This window comes from Sorex fumeus, unplaced genomic scaffold, assembly GCF_029834395.1.
Source record: "Sorex fumeus unplaced genomic scaffold, SorFum_2.1 ptg000086l, whole genome shotgun sequence".
Lineage (NCBI taxonomy): Eukaryota > Metazoa > Chordata > Mammalia > Eulipotyphla > Soricidae > Sorex > Sorex fumeus.
Genome location: NW_026606143.1, coordinates 8,351,688 through 8,374,892, shown reverse-complemented (window position 1 = coordinate 8,374,892; position 23,205 = coordinate 8,351,688). Strand labels below are relative to the sequence as shown.

General features: G+C 44.1%; 1 non-coding gene across 1 annotated transcript; it reads right to left on the bottom strand.

Annotated features, from left to right (window-relative positions):
* Nucleotides 1-3,622: 3,622 nt before the first annotated feature.
* LOC130039493 (U6 spliceosomal RNA) lies at nucleotides 3,623-3,731 on the bottom strand. Its single transcript, XR_008794912.1, has one exon. It is a non-coding gene; the product is annotated as a U6 spliceosomal RNA (small nuclear RNA).
* Between the last annotated feature and the right edge of the window lie 19,474 nt (nucleotides 3,732-23,205).

Sequence of the window (23,205 nt, the reverse complement as noted above, 5' to 3'; positions counted from 1 at the left end):
TATAGTTTGCAGAAAATATTTGCCCGGTGGTCAGCCAATAGTTCTTTGTTGAAACACAATTAGGGTAGCAACACAATTCATTTAAAATCATTTAGTGAGGACCTGGAGGAATAGCCCAGTGACTTTGTTGTTTTTGTTTTTCTTTTTGGTCACACGTGGTGATGCTCAAGGGTTACTCCTGGCTCTGTTTGCACTCAGGAATTACTCCTGGTGGTGCTCTGCTCTGCTCAGGGGACCATATGGGATGCTGGAAATTGAACCTGGGTTAGCCCTGTGCAAGGCAAACATCTTATGCGCTGTGCTATTACTCCAGCTCTAGCCCAGTGGCTTTGAATGTACACCTTAGAAGCATCTGGTCAGGAGTTCAATCCCTGGTGCTGTTGCATATGACTCATACAATCCTAGCAGTTCTGTCATCTGTGACCCTGTGTGCCACAGACAAGGTTTAGCTACACAGACTACCGCAGGTATCAGTGCAAACCCTGGTGAGTACTAAAACCATAGCATGTGTGTGCCACAACTCAAGAGCCTGATCTGTGGCGAGTTTGTATACAAGCACCACACCTACAGAGGAAGCAATCATCAGTGTGCACCTTGGCCAGCTGTCTGAGCACTGTAACGTGGCATGTGAAGCTGGTAAGCACCAAAGCTAAATGTGTGAACACCATGGCCAGGAGTGTGTGCCTTCGCTCTCACCTCAATGAAAAACATCAACTTTTATTGCTTTAATGAAGGCAGGGGCAAATGGAAATAAAAATATAAAATAGAAAGTAAAATGATTTACGGCCAAGAATTTGTGGCTCAGTGGGAGAGCTTATGCCTTGCATGTGTGAGGCCCTGGACTTGATCCCCAGCACTGCAAACACAAACAAACAAACAATCTCAGAAAACCAAAAGCTAATTTATTGCATACCTCCTCTGTACCAAGATGGTTCGAAACACTGTGATGGAAGAGAAAAACAAAACAGATGAAAATTCAGACCTTCCTCTGAAATTTAACTTGGGTGGGAGGACAGACAAAAGCAGGACTAATAAGCACAGTTACAGAATACAGAGCCTGGAATAGAAAATGAGCTATAGCAAAAGTGCTAAGAGCTGCGGGAGGGGCGGGGGGGGTGGGGTGGGGGGGCAGGCAGGGAGATAAAATGGCTTGGCCGAGGGGGAGGTTAATGGTGATTAGTGGGAAGAAGAGTAAGAAAGGGAGGCTCTCTGGGGAGTGATTCTCTGGGCAGATGGAGGAACACCTTTGAAGACTCAGGAGCTGGATAAACTACAGGATGGTCGATGAGGCTAGAGAAGCCAGTGAAAGGAAGAGGGGAAAAAAAGAATCAGTTTGCCTCGCAGACCAGGAAGTTTAGGGCTGGAGCCATAGCACAGGGGGTAGGGCGGTTGCCTTGCATGCAGACGACCCGGGTTCGATTCCTCCGTCCCTCTTGGAGAGCCCAGCGAGCTTCCAAGAGTATGCCACCTGAGCCTGGGAAGCTCCCCGTGGCATATTCGATATGCCAGAAACTATAACAAGTCTCGCAATGGAGGCGTTACTGGTGCCCACTTGAGCAAATCAATGAACAATGGGCGGACAGTGCCATAGTGCTACCAGGAAATGCTACCTTCAGGAAGTTTGAGATCACCTCATACAGCCACAAAAGTGCCTTTTCCTTGCAAAGAAAACTTCAACTCAAAAAAAAAAGCAAATTTTCAAAATTTCAAAGATTCAGTTAAATGTGTTCACTTGCATCACGATGTTGTTCTCATTGAAAACTCTTGGAGCCTCAAGAACAGGGTCACCCTGACTGCGGTGTGAAGGGAATGAATCAAGAGAGCACTTGCTGTTGAGAGCAGAAGAAACAGCAACTTCTTTGCAGATCTAGTAGTGGAATATTCCTGTAGAGAAAAGAAAACAGAAGCTGCAATGGAAGGGAGAGAGAAGCCCAAGTTAGGAAGGCAGCTAAAACATATTATGTAATCCGAATACATTAAAAAAATACTGATTTATCTTATTTGCTGTTTGTGGTCTATCTCCCCTCACAAACATGCTAGCTCTATGACAGTAGAATTTTTTTTCTTTTTTCTTTTTTGATAGCTTTTGGGTCACAGGTCACAGCTTTTGGGTCTGGGTCTGTGTTCAGGGCTTTCTTCTGGCCATTTGCTCAGGGATCAATCCTGGCAGGTTTAGAGGACTGTATGGGGTACTGGGGAACAAACTCAGGTCAGCCACATGTAAGGCACATGTGAGACAGTACCCACAGAACTGGTTATTCAGCCCAGAACCTTTTTCTTTTGTTTGCTAGACACAGGTCCATTATAGGTGACCAATCTGCAAAAACATGTTTTAAGGGGCCTAAAGAGAATATTGGGCTTCTTTAAAAAACAAAACAAACAAACAAAACTGGGATTGGAGCGATAGCACAGCAGGTAGGGCGTTTGCCTTGCATGTTGGCCGACTCAGGTTCAATTCCCAGCATCCCATATGGTCCCCTGACCCAAAAAGAAAAAAAAAGCTTTTTGGTCACACCTGGTGATGTTCAGAGGTTACTGCCGGCTCTGCACTCAGGAATTACTCCTGAGGGTGCTCAGGGGACCATATGGGATGCTAGGGAATCGAACCTGGGTCAGACATGTGCAAGGCAAGTGCCTTACCCGCTGTACTATCGTTCTGATCCCCAAGAATATTGGTCTTTCATGGAAGCCCAAACATTTGGTCTAGAGACTGGGGCAGCACTGAGGAAGGAAGAGAACAGATGGTGTCTAAAGAAACACTGAGGGAGCTGGGCCAGAGAGCTAGTACATGGGGTCAGGCAACTTGACCTGCACACAGCTGAATTACATTTAATCCCTGGCACGCTAATAGTCCCCTGAGCACAGAGCTAGGAATCAGCCCTGAGCATCACTGTTATATACTAACCTGTTAGAGACTGCAGTGATGTTGAATTAGTCAAAGAAAGCTTCATCTACATACTCTTGGACTGCTGGGCCAAGTAAGGGTTACAAATTTTTGTCCCTGAGATTTGCAGACACCCAGCTGTGCTCACTCTGTAACTATGTGCTGATTCTAGCGCCTTACTAGTCCTTGGACTTTGCCAGCAGCCACCTGGTCTGGCTCCCTGATAAGTTTGTGGGAAAGTGTGCTTTGACCCTGAGCAAATGTAAAAGAAAATGTCAAAGAAACTGTTTTCTCCCTTTTGATCATATGACGAACCCTATTTTGTTCCCCTCATATGTGGGCAATGCTTTGCTTTACTACAGATTGCAGTTAATCTTGCAATTAGTGCTTTGTTTTACTACACGCTGAAATGTACTTTTAGGGGATAAATGTGATAGTAGACTTTGAATCATTTTGTCGAGGGTTCGAGGCCTGACCCACTATGCAGTCTATGAGATTGATGAATAAAGCTTCTTGTCCATCTATCTGATTTGGCTTTGGTGGCTCTCATTGGGTGCGGAGATGTGCCCCCCACCCCACCCCAATCTCACGCCCCCCGCGAAAAAAGAAACAGAGAGAAATCCTACATTGGTCATGGTATGATCATCCCAAGGCTCAAATACTTCATGTTTTTGTACTCCATGCTTTTTTTCCTCCCTTTCCCCGCCCCCCCATGTTTCCTCTGACAGGTTACAAGACAAACACCCAGTTTGCTTGAGTTTTATTTGCATGTCATCCTTACGCAGGGGCCATGCTAATCTTCTCTGTATCGTTCCAATTTTAGTATATGTGCTGCCGAAGCGAGCACTGCTTGTGTTTTATTAAAGAATACTTCCTTTGCCTTACTTAAATGTACTCCATATTTTATGCTCTTAGTTTTGAAATGCTCTTGGAGCCACAGTAAAACCAAAGGAAATATTTGTTATCTATTGAATGATTACTGGAACTCTATATTGGATCAGTACAGTTTGAAAGGGCTGGAGCGATAGCACAGCGGTAGGGCGTTTGCCTTGCACGCAGCCAACATGGCCGACCCGAGTTCAATTCCTCCGCCCCTCTCTAGAGCCCGGCAAGCTACCGAGAGGATCTCGCCCGCACGGCAGAGCCTGGCAAGCTCCCTGTGACGTATTCGATATGCCAAACACAGTAACAAGTCTCACGATGGAGACATTACTGGGCCCGCTCGAGAAAATCGATGAACAACGGGAGGACCGTGACTGTGACCGTGAACAGTTTGAAAGACTACCAAGGTGAAAAAAAGTGTCAACATTAGTTTTAAAAATAAGGGCCAACTCCTTCCCCTCCGCCCTGATGGGACTCTGAGATGACGCCCACATACGGCCACCGTTCACTTAAGCTCCCACACGGCCATGATCCAGAGACACACACACGAATCTCGGACCCAAGCAACTTGCTGCAGAGGTCTCTCCAGACCCTAATTATGAAAAGTTTAGAATTCTTAGAGAGCATGGTCGCAAGACATTATATTTTTTCCATAACCCGCAATACAAAACAAATTGTCTATCATTGCCTTTTCAGCAGGTATGAGTGGTGGTGGGACTAGTGTCAAAATAACAAATGTAACCAAAATAAAGAGAGAGTATTGTGGGGCTGGAGCGACAGCACAGCGGGCAGGGTGTTTGCCTTGCATGAGGCCCACCCAGGTTCGACTCCCAGCATCTCATATGGTCCCCTGAGCACCGCCAGGAGTAACTCTTGAGTGCAGAGCCAGAAGTAACCCCTGTGCATTGCTGGGTGTGACCCAAAAAGAAAAAAAGAGAGAGAGAGAGTATTGTGCAAATTGCCACCCAGGGAGGGGAAGGTGTGCAATGGTGGGGGAAGGGGAATACTAAGAATTTTGGTGGTGGAAAACATGCACTAGTGAAGGGATGGGTATTTGATGATTGTATGGGCTGGAGTGATAGCACAGTGGGTAGGTCATTTGCCTTGCATGCGGCCGACCCCTGACCTGGCCTACCCGAGTTCGATTCCTCTGCCCCTCTCAGAGAGCCTAGCAAACTACCGAGAGTATCTCACCCGCATGGCAAAGCCTAGCAATTTTGATATGCCAAACACAGTAACAAGTCTCACAATGTTACTGGGCCCGCTCGAGCAAATCGATAAACAGGAGGACAGTGACAGTGACAGTGATAATCGAAGATCAAACATGAACACTTTGTTACTGTACCTTACGGTGAATCAATAAAAGGGGGGGGGGGGGCCAAGGAGGTCTGGTCAGTGGGTGGAAGCTCACTGGGGGCCAAAGGGCAGTTAGGATAGAAAAGGAACCAGTATGACAATAATAGATAGAAATGATTATTTGGATAGGAACTGAGTGTTGAAAGTAAGTAAAAGGATATCCCTGATAACCTTCCAGACATCAAACCAAGGTCAGGAAGTGATGTCTCCTGCAAACCATGAGGCCCAAAGGGGGGGTGGGAGAGAGAGAGAGAGAGGTGATGGAACATTATATTGTATGACTGAAACCCAATCATGCACAGCTTCGTAACTGTGTATCTCACTGTGATTCAATTAAAAAACAAACTAAAGAAATAAATAAAAATAGGAGCCACTCTCTCAGATGCTTGGGGTCACTATGTTGAGGGAAATAGGCTCCTGATCCCTCCTTTCCCCCATCATGAACTGCCAAGCAGCCAGGGAACTAAATGCCAAGATAAACGGTTGCACCTGGACTCTGAGAGGCGTGGACGTCCTTGAGATATTCCTCCTTGCCCCACGACTGCAGAATGAGCTCAGAAAATCCTTGAGGTGGTCCTGACCCTGATTTGCAAATAACATGCTTGGGAATTTCTGCTTCTGGACTGTCTTTCCAGCTGCCTCCAAATGCCTCATCAGATGGTCTATAAAACAGAGCTCTTGCCTTTGTTTCAGGGCCCAGTCTTTGAAGCACGAGCTTAGCTGGGTCCACCAGTGCCATAAACATGAGTTCTTCCAACTTTCAGAGCATGTAGCTGGTTTTTTTGTTTTTGTTTTTTTTTTCCTGCTGGTCCACAGGGTGACTTCTCACACAATGACACTATTTTTCAAACAACTCAGCAAGACAGGGATTCTGGTATTAGGGCATATATTTTCCTGAAATATTTCTGGTCCTGAGTTAACACAGAACCCACCACCATGAGAAACACTACAAATGATTACATTTTTGTCCTCAAAGACTATTTTTAAATATCTTTTTAAAAGTCTTCATTGTGGAGTTGGAAAGATTATACAGCAGGAAAGCAGAAAGGGTACTGCACTCTCAGCTGAGCTGGGTTCGATCCTCAGCACCCCATATGGTTCCCCAAACACTGCCGGGAGTGATCCCTGGGCGCAGAGCCTGAGCACTGTCAGTATAGCCCCCAAACAAACAAAAAGGTATTCATCAGAGAACACTAATTTGAGGAGAGAGAGAGAGAGAGAGAGAGAGAGAGAGAGAGAGAGAGAGAGAGAGAAAGAGAGAGAAGAGAGTGTACAGAGGTAAGGCACTTCCTGACCCTGGTTTGATGTTCAGCACCTTCATATAGTCTCCTGCCACCAGAATTTATTCCTGAACACAGAGCTAGGTATAGTCTCTGAGTACAGCTGGGTATGACCCCCCCCCCCCAAATAAATTAGTCAAGCCATTAATTCAAAATGATATGTGCACACCTATACTCATTGTAGCACTTACTACAATAGCCAGGGGATGGAAACAACTCAATGTGCAATGACAGAAGAGTGAATTCAGAAGATGTGGGTTATAAACTCATGAGATACTGCTCAACTCCGAGAGAGGGTGGAAAAAAAAAAACACTTGCCTTTAGTGACAACGTGGATGGAGTTGGAGAGCGTTATGCTAAGTAAAGTAAGTCAGAAAGTCAGAAAGCCAAGTACTGCATGACCTCACTCCCATGTGGGATATAATGAAAAGTCGGGAAACAGACTAAAGTAACCCTTGGATCCGAACAACAGAACCGAGGTTGCCAGTTCTGTAGTTCGAATGTAGCAGTGGGAAGCAGGGGTGGTCACAAAATGGGAAAAGGACCCGACTGATGGTGGTGGAGAAATTTCAGCACTTTGCTTGATCATTTACCTTGAAAAGGTAGGACAAAGCATTCTTGAATCATATCCAATAATGGAAATCAAAAACATTGTTATCTCAACCGAAAATCAAACTAAGAGATACATTCAAAAGATATTTGTGATCAGGGAAAATGCTTCATTTGGTCAGATCACAGCAATCAGTTCCTTCTTTCATTTTAAAAGTACATGATGCTGAGTATTCACCCTGACTGTAATTACTATTGCACTGTGTCACAGTGGTCCTCTTGTCTAGAACGGACTGTCACATTCTCTCCTCTAGTTTGGAAAACTTAAGAAAGGCTATATTCTCTGTAAAACCAGTAACAATTCCTGGCATTGACAAGGGCACCTTATTCGAAAAACAATTCAGCTTGGATTGCTATTTAAAGGTTGAAACTCACGTACTGTTTTGAGCATCAATGTCGGGGACTTAGCTAATAAAGTGGACATTATTGTAAGAGCTAAACACATTGATCTCTCTGTCACAGAGAATAATCAACACGTGCCTTTCCTGTCCTCAAAGAAACAGTTGTCATCGTCATAACCTAATAAGTTACAGCAGAATTCATTATCTCATTCACACAAGGGTGCCATTTTAGCTGAGGGAATTTCTATAGTAAACACATTTATAAATAGAATTGATAGACATTATATCTTTAAAAAGATTTCTTGATGTCTCTATCTTAGGGAAAAGGCCATCTGTGATCTCTCACGACACAAATACGTTAGCGGGTTCCCTCTCTTAAGTACATTACTGCAAGGGTGGGGAGAGGAGAATGGGCCTCCTGCATTGATGCTCAGGAGCTATTCCTGATTCTGTGGTCAGGAGTGACCCCTGGAGGTGCTCAGGGGACCCTATATATAGTGCCAAGGATTCAAACTGGTTTCAGCCTCGTGCAAGGCAAATGCCTTAACTCCTTTATAATCTCTCTTCAGTCATACTGATGGCAATACTATTGACCTATTTGTATGCAAACATACATATGGGCTGGAGCGATAGCACAGCCGTAGGACATTTGCCTTGCACGCAGCCAGCCCGGCCAAGCCAGGTTCGATTCCTCTGCCCCTCTTGGAGAGTCTGGCAAGCTACCGAGAGTATTTGCCAAACACAGTAACAAGAAGTCTCACAATGGAGACGTTACTGGGCCCACTCGAGCAAACCGATGAACAACGGGAGGGCAGTTTGTATGCAAACGCATGTGAATTCTTTTTCTTTTGTGTTTTTGGGGCAAAGCTGGCAGAGCACACGGCTTTTACTTCCGGCTCTGTGCTCAGGGATCACTCCCTGGTAGTGCTTGGAGACCAAGAATCATTTTATTTATTTATTTATTTATTGAATCACTGAGAGATAAATTTATTGAATCACTGTGAGATAAACTTACAAAGTTTTCATGATTGAGTTTCAGTCATACAATGATCAAACACCCATCCCTCCACCAGTGTACATTTTCCACCATCAATGTCCCTAGTTTCCCTCCCACCACCCCCACCCCATCCCACCCCCTGCCTCTGTGGCAGGCACCACCGTTCTCTCTCTCTCTCTCTCTCTCTCTCTCTCTCTCTCTCTCTCTCTCTCTCTCTCTCTCTCTCTCTCTTTGGGGCATTATGGTTTGCAATACAGATACTGAGAGGCCATCATGTTTGGTCCTTTATCTACTTTCAGCACACATCTCCCATCCCAAGTGATCCCTCCAACCATCATTGACTTAGTGACCCCTTCTCTATGCCAGCTGCCTTCTCCCTCAGCACATAAGGCAGGCTTCCAACCATGGAGCTACTTCCCTGGGTTTTCTCTTTCTATTTATTTATCATTTAGGAGGAGTCACACCTGGTGGTGCTCATGGACTCTTCCTCTCTCCGTGCTCTGGGGTCACCGCCAGTGGTGTTCAGGGAACCAGATGCTGTCAAAGATTGAACCCAGGACTCCCACATGCAAAACACCCACTCCGCCCATTGAACCATCTCTCCAGCCCTGGGCTTTATGTTTTAAAGGGCTGTAAAAAGAACAGCCACCACCGCCAAAAAACCGAGCACAAATAAAGAAGAATATGCCAAGACTACATGCAGCCCACAAAACCTGACATTTTTATTATCTGGCCCGCTTCAGAAGATACCCTAACCCCATCCTAACTCTTAAGAGACCATTCGTCCTTTTAAAACTTGTCTTTTGGACTATGTCAGAAAGTAGCAATAAACAGTATATAGTTCTTTAAGATTTGGGGGCATGATGTCTTAAGAATCATACATGTTCAGGGGAGGTGTGGAATGGGGGGGAGAAATACTTGGGATTTTGGTGGTGGAAAACATGCACTGGTGAAGGGATGGGTGTTTGGTGACTGTGTGATTGAAGCTCAAACATGAAAGTTTTTGTTACTGTACCTCAAGGTGAATCAATTTTTTAAAAAATCAATTAAAAATTATCCATGTTCAGGCACTTATCTATAATTATTATTGCTGAGTTTTATTGTATGACTGTACCAGCATTTACTTTTGCAGCTCTTGAGGGACATTATGGTTCTTTTTAGTTTGGGCATTTATGGATGAATCTGTTATAAACATTCAGGGTTAGATATTGGGGTCACGTAGTTTTCTTTTCTCTAGGGTGAATTACCTAAGAGGTGGATTGGAAGGCCATCTGGCAAGCATATGTTTAGCTTTAGAAAAAAAATTGCCAAACAGCTTTGAACCAGTTTGCAGTCTCACCAATAATGAATGAATGTTCCCTTTGCTCTGCATCATTGTCAGCATTTGATATTGTCAGTAATTTTTGTTTTAGCTATTCTAACAAGTATGTATGGGTATCTTCTTGGAGTTTTAATTGAATTTCCTAATAGCTAACGATGGTTGGCCATCCACAGCGGTGCTCAGGGACTCATGGCACTTAATTCTGTCTCTGTGCTCAGTCAGGGGTTACTTCTGGCAGGGCCTAGGGAAACATGTGGTTCTGGGAATCAAACAAGTCCTTAACCCCTGTATTACCTCTTGGGCTAGAATTTTTTTTTTTTAATTTAAAGGAGAGATAGTACAGGGGTTAGGTGCTTGTTCTGTATGCAGCCAACCCCAGTTTGATCTCCAGCATTGTGCATGATCTCCCAAACCCATCGAGTGACCCCTGAGCACAGATTCAGGAGCAAGCCCTCAGCACTGCTGGGTGTAGTCTAAAAACCCACAAAAGCAAACTTTTCAATGATAAAATAGATGGTTTCATATAATACATAACTGTTTGTTGTATTTTTTTCACTCAGCCTAATATACTTGAGATCCATCCAAGTCTCATACGCCAATAGCTTATTGTCTTTTATTGCTGAGTAATTTTGAGTAAGTTTCCATACAAATAATGCCATTTGAGCCCGGCAAGCTACCAAGAGTATTCGATATGCCAGACACAGTAACAACAAAGTCTCCAATGGAGACGTTACTGGGCCCGCTCGAGCAAATCGATGATCAACGGGAAGGCCTTTACCTTTACCTTTTAAAATGTTGATGAGAAGAAAAAGAATTCCCAAATGCCGCTGTTTTGTGTGAAGTTTCCACGTTCTCCACATGCCTGCTGGGGTTTCTCCCACATCTCAAATGTGAGCACTTTAGTTCCATTGGGGTATCCCAGTTATCCCTGTGTGTGTGTGTGTGTGTGTGTGTGTGTGTATGTGTGTGTGTGTGTATCTGTGCCCTGTGATGGAAGGGTATCCTTTCCAGGGTCCCACTCTGACCTCACCCTAACGAACTAAGATATGCTCTCTCCACCTTCCATCAGGAAATGGAATAAGCACCTTAGCAAATGAATGAAGACAAATGATTGTTTAATATTAGAAGTTTGATCCCCAGCATCCCATATGGTTCCCTGAGCACCACTAGGAGTAATTCCTGAGTGCAGAGCCAGGAATAACCCCTGAGCATTGCGGGATGTGACCCAAAAAGCAATTAAAAAAAAGTGTCTGGGACCTTTATTTAGAAGTTTGATGATGTTTTGTCATCAAAAACATGGGGTGGGGTGGGAACAGAGAGATGGCTTTGCCTTGCATATGGCTGACCTGGATTCAATCCCTGGCACTGAATATAGTCCCCTAAACCCTGCCAGAAGTAAGCGCTGAGCACAAACAAACAGGAACCCCAAACAAAAATGGGAACAAAAATATGCATAGGAACATAACACTGTTCATCTCAATCTTTCCATGGTAAAATTGGTTTCGTTGTGTCTCTTCACTTGAAGTTGCAGTTCCCAAGAACCTGTCAATGATGTCAAGTCAGCATTTTCTGTGTTCCATTGCATAGGTGTGTGGTGTGTGTTTAGCCATTGACTGGCTACTATGAGTAACTACTTTATGTGGACTTAAATTTTCACTCACTTCATTTCTCTGGGATAAATAGTCTAGAGTGGATGACTGTTTTTTTCCTTTTAAACAATTAGAATTTTTTTCTATTCTTTTTTTTGGGAGACAGGTTTAGGGGTGCTCTGGGCTTACTCCTGGCTCTGCGACCCAGTATCAACTCCTGGTGGGGCTCACAGGACCCTATGTGTTAGGGAGGTTCAAACCAGGGTTGGGAACATGCAACGCAAGCAACTTAACTTCTGTATTACTTTTCTGACTCCCTGATGTTTGGTTTCCCTCCCTCCCTCTCTCCCTCCCTCCCTCCCCCTTCCTCCCTTCTTCCTTCCTCTCTTCTTTCTTTTGTTTTTGTTTTTGGGCCACACCTAATGATATTTTGGGCTTACTCCTGATTCTGTGCTCAGGGAGCACTCCTGGCAGGGCTCAGAAGACCATACTGGATGCCAGGAATCCAACCCAGGTCACAGTGTGCAAAGCAAGCACCCTACCCACTAGAGTATCACTCCATGTGTAATCACAAAATAAATAAGTGATAGCAGTGGCGGTGGCGGCATGGTCTCTCTCCCCCACCACATTAGTTCTGTGGCCATGAGCCACTTTCCCCCTGCCCCCCCCCCCCCCCGCCAAGGCCTGCAGCTGTCCCCAACGGACACATGAAGGAGGGCACAGGGCTGCCAGGCTGGTTGGTGATCAGTTGCCGTTTAGTTGCCGTTTATTCCATTCTCTCCACAGTGCCTGTTCTAGTCCCCATTCCAGTCTCACACTGCCCCTCATTCCTGTCTCCTCCAGTTCCTTCTGCTAGTCTCTCCAAGCTCTGTCTTGCAGCCTTGCATGCCCAACCTCCAAGCATTCCAGGTAGCAACCACCCAGGTGAGAGAGCACAATCAACATATGAAAGCCCTTCCTTCCCTGCCAGGCTCCTTTAAGACCAAGACCTCAGCAGCCAGGAGATCTGCTGAAGGGTGGAAATACCACCTATGGGTGTGCTTCTCCTTCCTTTGTCTAGCAACCATTTAAACTTTCACCTTAATTCTACTTCCTAATGATATTAGTCATTTTGTATGGACACAGTAAGAGATACATTAAGCTTATAGGGTGACTCTCCTGGGAACATCTCACTATAGATCCCAGACTACAGTGCTCAGGCCAGATTAGTCTTTCCTAACCCTAGCAGGGTCCTAATCCAGTTGTTACTCTTTGGGTCATGACAGAATTGTCCATGACTGTGCTCTTAACTTATAGTTAAGTATTATGGTTCTTGGCCAGGCCCATTTCAACACCAGGGTTGCTCACAGCTTGCCCTGGGTTCATCCAGTCCCTTGTTGGGACCCTGCTTTTGGGGTACTAGGAACTAAGGGCAACTGAGGATTAAGTGGAGAAAACAGATGCCCAGGAATGAATATTGTTTGGAGTCAATTAACTCCCAAGTTACAAAAGCATACCATTAACTGTCTTCCTGTGTCTAGACAAAAAGGACATTGCTCTGAAGTAAACTATGCAAAAGGACATAAGAGAAGGAGAAAAGCAATATTTCATTTAAAATATAAAATCAGAGATTTCTGAGGAATTTGACTTTACAAGTCACGGTACTGCTTAGGGGAAAATGGCGATTAACTGGTTGGGGAAGAGAGCACAGAGAAATTAAAGATAAACACAGAGGAATGCGAGTGCCTTGGGAGCACTGTGAATGGTGTAACCCAATAAACCTAAGCTCCCTGAGACCAGAGAGAAACGACAAACCAATGACAAACCTACAACTCCAGCCCCTGATGTTTGTTTTCTTCTTGTGTAGTTTTGACAGTTATTTATATATCCTGGATACAAGTTGTTTGTTTTTTAATAGACCATACTTTTGGTGTCATGTTATCTAATCACTGAAAATGATTATTTTCTCCTACTTTTCTTTCTCAGAAGTTTGTCATTTTCATGAGGAATATCATGCTAAGTGAAGTTAGTCAGAAAGAGAGGGACAGACAGAATGACTGTACATATTTGTGGAATATAAAATAACATAAATTGAGACTAACACCCAAGGACAGTAGACACAAGGGGCAGGAATATTGCTCCATAGTTGGAAGCCTGCCTCATGAGCTGGGGGAAAAGGCAGTTGGAATAGAGAAGGGATCACTAAGAATATGATGGTTGGAGGGATTGCTCGGGATGGGAGATGTGTGCTGAAAGTAGATAAAGGACCAAACATGATGGCCTCTCAGTATCTGTATTGCAAGCCATAATGCCCAAAAGTAGAGAGAGAGAGTAAGAAGGGAGGTGCCTGCCACAGAGGCAGGGGGTGGGATGGGGAGGGAGTGGTGGGAGGGAAACTAGGGCTATTGGTGGTGGAAAATGTACACTGGTGGAGGGATGGGCGTTCGATCGTTGTATGACTGAAACTCAATCATGAAAGCTTTGTAAGTTTATCTCACAGTGATTCAATAAGTAAAGTAAAGTAAAGTAAAGGCCCTCCCGTTGATCGTCGATTTGCTCGAGCGGGCCCAGTAACGTCTCCATTGGAGACTTTGTTGTTACTGTGTCTAGCATATCGAATACTCTTGGTAGCTTGCCGGGCTCTCCGAGAGGGGCGGAGGAATCGAACTCGGGTCGGCCATGTTGGCCGCTTGTAAGGCGAACACCCTACCGCAATAAATAAGTAAATAAATAAAATGATTCTTGGTCTCCAAGCACCACCAGGGAGTGATCCCTGAGCACAGAGCCGGAAGTAAGCTCTGTGCTCTGCCAGCTTTGCCCCAAAAACACAAAAGAAAAAGAATTCACATGCATTTGCATACAAATAGGTCAACAGTATTGCCATCAGTATGACTGAAGAGAGAAGGAAGGTGCCTGCCACAGAGGCAGTGGAAGTGGCGGGAGGGATACTAGGATCATTGGTGGTGGAGAATGGGCACTGGGGGAGGGATGGGTGCTCAATCATTGTATAACTGAAACTCAATCAAGAAAGTTTGTAAGTGTATCTCATGGTGATCCAATTAAAAAATGATTGTCATTTTATGTTTTACATCTAGATATGAAATCCATTTGCGATTCACTTTTGGATAAGTTCTGAGGCTTAGAAGCAGCTGCCCTGTCTGCACGTGGATGCCCAGTTGGTTGAATGCCGTTCACCGGTTAGTCTGCTCTTTCTCTATGGAATCGCTAAATGTGGTATATCACACAACAGAATGTTAGCTTATAATGGCAATAAATAAGAAATGAAGTGCTGGCAAACATTACAATATAAATGAACCTTGGAAACTTTAAGTGAGCAGTGTCACTCACAAAAGACCATATACTGTATTCTTAGCACTTTTATGAAATATCCAGAATAAGCAAATACAAAGACAGAAAGTCAATTAGTGATCACCTAAGTCTGGAGGCTTGGAGCGGAATGAGTATAGACCACTAATAGGAATGGGGTTTCTTTTTGAGGTGAAGGTATTCTAGAATTTATTGAGGTCCTGGTCACAGAACTGTATTACCATTACTAAATGACTGAATAGTACACTTTGGGTTTTTTTTTTTCTTTTTTTGGGTCACACCTGGTGATGCTCAGGGGTTACTCCTGGCTTTGCACTCAGGAATCACTCCTGGCGGTGCTCAGGGAACCATATGGGATGCTGGGAATCGAACCCGGGTTGGCTGCGTGCAAGGCAAACGCCCGACCCACTGTGCTATTGCTCCAGTCCCACGAATAGTACACTTTGAACAAGTGAATTGTATAGTATGGAACTTATGTTTCAGTAATGTTGTTTTTTGGTTTTTTTTTTCTTTTTGGGGGTCACACCCAGCAATGCACAGGGGTTACTCCTGGCAGTGCTTGGGAACCATATGGGATGCTGGGAATCAAACCCGGGTCGGCTGCGTGCAAGGAAAACAAACACCCTACCTGCTGTGCTATTGCTTCAGCCCCTGTTTCAGTAAAGTTGTTATAAACATTTTTGTCAAGGTGCTGGAGAGATAATACAGCATCTGATCAGGGCCCCATCCTATATCGCCGGGTGTGACCCAAAAAGCAATAAATATGGTTCATAGGGCCCCATGAACCCAGCCAGGAGTCATCCCTGAGCACAGAACCAGGAGTAAGCCATGAGCACAAATAAAAAAGTGTTTTGTAGGGCCAGAGTGATAATATAGCTGATAGGGTGTTTACTGTGTATACGACCAATAAGGGTTCGATCCTGGGCATCCCATATAATCCCCCAAGCCTGCCAGGAGTGATTTCTGAGTGCAAAGTGAAGAAGGAACAAGCACTGAGCATCTCTGGGTGTGGCCCAAAATCAAAAAAATTTTGTTTGTAACTAGAAAGAAGGTGAAATCAAGCAATGATAGCATAACAACATAGAAAAGTGAAGAATTGAGCACGAGGTATGTTTTCCTTTCAAACCCTCAAAAAGATGGGGCTGGAGTGATAGCACAGCAGGTAAGGTGTTTGCCTTGTGCGCAGCTGACCTGGATTCAATTCCCAGCATCCCATATGGTCCCCTGAGCACCACCAGGGGTAATTCCTGAGTGCAGAGTCAGGAGTGACCCCTGTACATTGCCGGGTGTGACCCAAAAAGCAAAATAAATAAATAAATAAAATTTAAAAATAAAAAATAAAACCCCCCAAAAGAAAGAAAATTTAAAAAAAAATCAGTGTCCTAAAAGATAAAAGTAGCTGAGAAATTGTCCTAAGCTCATGGAAGTAAAGAAAACATCAAATATAATGAGTTTTCCTTGATTGATCTTAGATCTGCAAAACACAAAGTAAAATATAGCTGAGAATTGGTGAAGTGTTAGAGTGCAAGCCTTGCATGTGTGAGGTCCTGGGTTCAAGCCCCAGCACTGCAAAACTACATACAACAAAAATAAAATGTAGGGGATGAAGCTATAGTACAGCAGGTAGGGCATTTGCCTTGCATGCGGCCAACCTGGGTTTGTTTCACAGCATCCCATATGGTCCCCTGAACACCGCCAGGAGTAATTCCTGAGTGCAAAGCCAGGAGTAACCCCTGTGTATTGCTGGGTGTGACCCAAAAAGCAAAAAATAAATAAATAAAAATAAACTGTAATCACAAAGCGTGAAGATAAATGGAGAGATCTAATTTTTCAGTATATATTTGATAGTATTAGCAATATGAACTTCTTGGGGCTGATCATGGTTATTTTGTAGAAGGTCCCTGTTTTCTGGAGACGTTTGCCAATGAAATCACAATGTTTGCCACAGACCAAAAATAAATAAATAAATAATAGCTGAGAAGGAAAATACACAACAAATGTGGTAAAATATTAACAAGTGGTGAATCTAGGGGAAAGTTAATTTGATATGCATGCACTATTTTAAATTTTCTCAAAGTTTGAAATTGTTTAAGGCAAAAGTCAAAGAAAAGAGGCAATATAGTAAATCATTACAATGAGGATCTCATAAATACATACCTGGAAGATAAATGGGGCAAGAGGGGGGTACTATCCAAAAATGTCAACACCAAAAAGAAAAATTATCTCTCTAATACCTTTATTTCTTATGTTATTTTTTAAAAGTCTTTGCTTTGAGAGACTGTAATGGACAATATCATTAGTGGCAGTGTTTTATGCGTGAAATATTCCAGCACCACACCCTCACCAGTGCCCACCTCTTCCGTCACTACCTCAGGGTCCCCCCATTTGGATCCCCTTGGGAGATGGAGGATGGTTAATTGGTAAATTCAGTTTTGTAGACCAGTTTTTAAGTTCTTTTGTCTTTGGCCATTTGTTTCTCTTTACTTTGTTTCTTTATATTCCATATATGAAAGAATCATCCTGTTTAATACCCTTATGAAGGTGTAATTAGTATATAAGACACTCCATATATTTAAAACATGCAATTTAAAAATTTTTGAGATATATGTTATATATACTTGCATATGTATAATATGTATGTGTAAACTCTCCCCCCTCTCTTGCACTCTTTTTTTCTTTTTGCTTTTTGGGTCACACCCGGCGATGCACAGGGGTTACTCCTGGCTTTGCACTCAGGAATGACTCCTAGCAGTGCTCAGGGGACCATATAGGATGCCGGGAATCGAACCCGGGTTGACCGTGTACAGGGCAAATGCCCTACCTGCTGTACTATTGCTCCAGCCTCATAAAGAATTATTTTTTTAAAGAAATTTACTTAGGGGCTGGAGCAATAGCACAGGGGGCAGGGCATTTGCCTTGCATGCGGCCAACCCGGGTTCGATTCCCAGCATTCCATATGGTTCCCTGAGCAATGCCAGGGATCATTCCTGAGTTCAGAGCCAGGAGTAACCCCTGTGCATCGCCAGGTATGACCCAAAAAGGAAAAAAAAATTACTTATTAAAATGTGGGGACAGAGAGAAACATGTTCAAGAGAGAATACAGGCTTCTTTAGACTGGAAAAAAGACAAGAGTATGCATCTCAGACTGAGGTGTTGCCTATCTCCAGGGTGAAGAAAGAGCCAGTAATTATTTTTAGATTCATTCTTGTCATTGGGAGTATCAATAGGTTATTTCTTTTTAATAGTAATATCCCATTGTATGGGCTATATGTATATTTATTCACTTCTCTGTTGATGCATAGTTGAGTAGGAGGTTTCCATTTGGGGCTATGAAGTAAAGTTGCTATGAAAACCTATGTACATTGGGCTGGAGCGATATAGCACAGCGGATAGGGCGTTTGCCTTGCATGTGGTCAACCTGGTTTGATTCCCAACATCCCGTATGGTCCCCCGAGTGCAGAGCCAAGAGTAACCCCTGTGCATCACTGGGTGTGACCCAAAAAGAAAAAAAACCATATACAAATCGTTGTGTATATGATTTCATTTCTTTTGGATTAAAAAGCTAGGAATTGAATTGTTGGATCAAAAGGTGACAAATGTTCTCTTTTTATTTTTATTTATTGAATTTAGGCACTGTGATTTACAAAGCTGTTAATTAATTAACAGAGTTTTGGGAAGTCGATATTCCAACTCCAAACTACCACCAGTGTCAGTGTCCCTAGACCAATGTCCCAAAGTTTCTTCCCTCCAACTCCTTAACAAACTCTTTTTAGGGGGTAGGGTTTGGATTTTGGGCCCCACCCAGCTGTATGCTGGGCTTACTCCTGTTTCTGTGCTCAGGCAGGGCTTGGGGGACATATGAGGTTCTGAGGATTGAACGGGTGCAAAGGAAGAGCCCTATTTCTGTATTATCTCTCCAGCCTTATAAATTCATTTTTAAAGAGCATTCTCTTTTTATAGTTTGGGACATTTATTTATACCAGTGTTGATTATTAATTTCTTAATGGTCTTTGATGCATGTAGTATTCACCTTTTGAAGCCACGTCCAATTTTTTTTCCAGAGTGATTGTCTTACATTCCAATTAGCATTGTATACAAGTTACATGCAGTTCTTTAACATGCTCAAAGATTTTTTTAAACCATCTTTTGTTAGATTCTTTACTTTTTACTTTTTTTTATTTAGGGCAAGGGCAGGGGAAAAGAGTTGGGCCACATGCAGCTGTGCTCAGGACTTACTCCTAGTTCTGTGCTCAGGATCATTCCTGGCAGTGCTTGGGGGAACATATGCTCTGCCAGGGGCTGAAGTGGGTTCAGCCACCCGGAAGGAAAGCTCCTTAACCCCTGTACTAACTCTCTGACCCCATGTTTTCACATATATATATATATATATATATATATATATATATATATATATACACTGTAGCACTGTCCTCCCGTTGTTCATCGATTTGCTCAAGCGGGCACCAGTAACGTCTCTATTGTGAGACTTGTTGTTACTGTGTTTGGCATATCAAATTCACCACAGGGAGCTTGCCAGATTCTGCCGTGTGGGCGGGATACTCTCTGTAGCTTGCCAGGCTCTCCGAGAGGGACAGAGGAATCAAACCTGGGTCGGCTGCGTGCAAAGCAAATGCCCTACCTGCTGTGCTATCGCTCCAGGATGACTGTGTTACTGTCATCCTGTTGTTCATTGATTTCCTCAAGCAGGCACCAGTAACGTCTCCTTCGTCTAGCCCTGAGATTTTAGAAAGTGCCACATTCGAGGCTCTTTCAGGGTCAGGAGAATGAGACCCATCATTGTTACTGGTTTTTGGCGTATTGAATATGCCACAGGGAGTTTGCCAGACTCTGCCATATGGGCAGGATACTTTTGGTAGCCTGCCAGTTTCTGCAGAGTAGAACTGGGTTTTATAGTCTCTGGGTCTTGGCCGTTGATGGGATTACATGGCACCGGAGGCAGTTGGTGGGTGTAATGCCTACATACTGGAAGATGGGAGATCTGGGTGGAGAAGGCCCAGTCCCAATCCGAGCAGGCTTGGAGATCTACGCCCTGGGTTCCACACACCTGGCTTCCTCTGCCAGTTCCTTCACGTGTGAGGTTCATCCAAACGTGTGGAGAGTGGTCTTAAGCATGGCTGTGGCTGGAACTAGAGGTCTTCAGCTGCCGGGGCCTTGCTCGGGGTGGGGAGGAAAACTCAATCCACCCTCCTCTAAGGGGCCCCAGTGAGGATAGCCAGGTGCAGATGCAGGAGACTCTGTGCTGTTCTCTTCTGGGAGCTGGGTTTTGTAGTCTCTGGGTCTTGGCCATTGATGGGATTACAGGTGCTGGGGGCAGTTGGTGCGTGTAACGCCTGCATACTGGAAGATGGGGTATCTGGGTGGAGGAGGCCCAGTCCCAATCCGAGCAGGCTTGGCGATCTATGCTCTGGGTCCCGTACACCTGGGTTCCTCTGGTTCATCTTCCATTTTATATATATATATATATATATATATATATAGAGAGAGAGAGAGAGAGAGAGAGAGAGCACTGCACTGTAGCAATGTCTTCCTGTGGTTCATCAATTTGCTCAAGCGGGCACCAGTAACATCTCCATTGTGAGACTTGTTGTTACTGTGTTTGACATACTGAATATGCCACAGGGAGACTGCCAGGCTCTCCCGTGTGGGTGGGATACTCTCAGTAGCTTGCCAGGCTTTCCAAGAGGGATGGAAGAATCGAACCCGGGTCAGCCGCATGCAAGGCAAATGCCCTACCCACTGTTCTATCGCTCCAGCCCAAAAACTACAATAATAATCACAATCACGATCATCCTGTTGTTCGTCGATTTCCTCGAGCAGACACCAGTAACGTCTCCTTCTTCCTAGCCCTGAGATTTTAAAAGAGCCATTTCAATACTCTTTCAGGATTAGGAGAATGAGACCCATCATTGTTACTGGTATTTGGCATATTGAGTACAACATGGGAAGTTTGCCAGACTCTGCCATGTGGGCAAGATACTTTTGGTAGCCTGCCAGGTTCTCCAAAGGAAAGATAAGATAATAAGATGTTGCGCGGCCGCAAATGCGGCCGTGCGCTTTCAGGAGCTGGGTTTTATAGTCTCTGCGTCTTGGTCGTTGATGAGACCAACCTGGTGCTGGCGGCAGCTGGTGGGTGTGACGCCTACTTACTGGAAGATGGAAGGTCTAGGTGGAGAAGGCCCAGTCCCAATTCGAGAAGGCTTGGAGACCTCAGCCCCGGGACCCGCATGCCTGGGTTCCTCTGCCAGTTCTTTCATGCATGAGACCCGTCCGGATGTGTGGAGAGTGGTCCCAGCATGGCCATGGCTGGCTCCGGAGGTCCTCAGCTGCTGGGGCTCTGCTCAGGGCGGGGGGGTGGGGTGGAGAGAAACTCAACCCTCCCCCCTCCAAGGGGCCCCGGTGAGGACAGCCAGGCACGGGGGCAGGAGACTCAATAATAATAATTAATAAAAATATATTGGGTCAGGTTCTTGTCTTGCACGCCGGCATCTCATGTTTGCCTGAGCACCACCAGGAGTGATCCTGAGTACAGAGGTAGGAATAACCCCTGAACATTGCTAAGTGTTTCCTCCCCCCGAAAAAAAAAAAAACCTTAAAAGTTATTTAAAGTAAATAAAGGTGTGGTGACCAAAGGTCATCCTAGATTCCATTATGGTACAGCTTGTGGTACATCCTGGACGTGACCAGGCTACTTCCTGCTACATTTACACACTTGGTTGCATGATCCCCTCTGGTCCCACACAGCCCAGATGCCCACTTCCGCCAGGTGTAAATGAGATTTTAAAATTGTAATTTGTCTGTAAAGGTCTGTGGGGCTGGAGCGATAGCACAGCGGGTAGGGCGTTCGCCTTACACGCGGCCAACATGGCCGACCCGAGTTCGATTCCTCCGCCCCTCTCGGAGAGCCCGGCAAGCTACCGAGAGTATCTCGCCCGCACGGCAGAGCCTGGCAAGCTCCCCGTGACGTATTCGATATGCCAGACACAGTAACAACAAAGTCTCCAATGGAGACGTTACTGGGCCCGCTCGAGCAAATCGACGATCAACGGGAGGGCCTTTACTTTACTTACTTTAATTTGTCTGTAGAAGCTATATAAAAATACAATTTTGTGTATTGATTCAAACTTCCATTCGGGGCTGACCCCCCACTTGGTTATGATTTGGTATTTTTCTTTTCATTTCTTTTTTCGCTGTAAGGTGAGACTTTCCATTTGCTAAAATTTTGTTTAGAATTTTCATATTCAGGGGCTGGAGCGATAGTACAGCGGGTAGGGTATTTGCCTTGCACGTGGCTGACCCGGGTTCGATTCCCAGCATCCCGTATGGTCCCCTGAGCACCGCCAGGAGTGATTTCTGAGTGCAGAGCCAGGAGTAACCCCTGTGCATCGCGGGGTGTGACCAGAAAGCAAAAAAAAAAAAAGAATTTTCATATTCATATTCATAAGGGATATTGATCTTTAATTTTCTCTTTATGTCATGTCCTTGCCAGGTTTGGATGTCAAGGTAATGCCTGCCTTAGAGAATTAGTTAGGAAGTATTTCTTTCTCCTCAGTTTCTTATAAGAGTTGTGAAGAATTAGTATAATTTCTTCCTAAAATAGTTTGCAGATTTCACAAGTAACAACATTTCAGCGTGGTTATTTTCTCTGCAGATGTTTTCAACTGGAAATTCTGTCAACTTAAAAGTAGGACTTTTCAAGTTTTCTGTTATTTTCTTGAGTAAACACTGGTACTTTGTGCTTTGTTTTGGAAGAAATTTGTCATAAAATTGTCCATAATATTTTTTATTATCCTTTTCATATCTGTTGATTCTATACTAATTTTCCCTCTCTCATTCCTTATATTGGTTACTTGTGTTTACTTCCTTTTAAAATTGATTAGTTTGGTTGATTTGCTCTCAAAGTAACAACGTTGGGCTTTATTTCTTTTCCCTATCATTTTTCTATTGTTGTTTTATTGATTTCGGCTGGGTTCTTTATTATTTCCATTCTGCTTACTTTAGATTTAATTTGTTTGATTTTTTTAGTTTCTTTAAGACAGACGCTAAGGGGATTGATTTGAGGTGCTTCTTATTTTCCAGTGTAATTGCTTGGTTAAAACAAAATCCCCTGGAGAGTGGAAATGGCTCCAAAGGTTGGAGCACAGGCTTGGCAAGTGGGCAACCCCATTTCCTAACCACACAACTACCTGGTACCCCAGAACATACTGGGGGTAGCCCCCTTCCCCAAGTTCCTAGGTACTGTGTTAGTGGCATCCCACAGTTTGAACATGTTTTCATTTCCATTCCAGGCAAGATATTTTTTAATCTTCATTCTGATTTCTTCTTTGACATGTGGGTTATTCAGATGTGTTATTTAGTTTTAAATGTTTATGGATTTTTTTCAGACATTTCTGTTATTGATTTTCTGTTGTAGTTAGAGAACACATTTTATGTGATTTAGGGCCTTTTGAATTTGTTGAGATTCCTTTCACAGCTCTGAAGACGGCTTATCATGGTAAAAGTTCCATATACAAATGAGAAGAATGTGTGTTTTGCTGTTGTTGGATAGAATATTCTGTAAATGGCAAATTCACAGAACGATTTAGCTTAAGTCAAATTGGCTGATTTTGTTTAAGTTTTTTT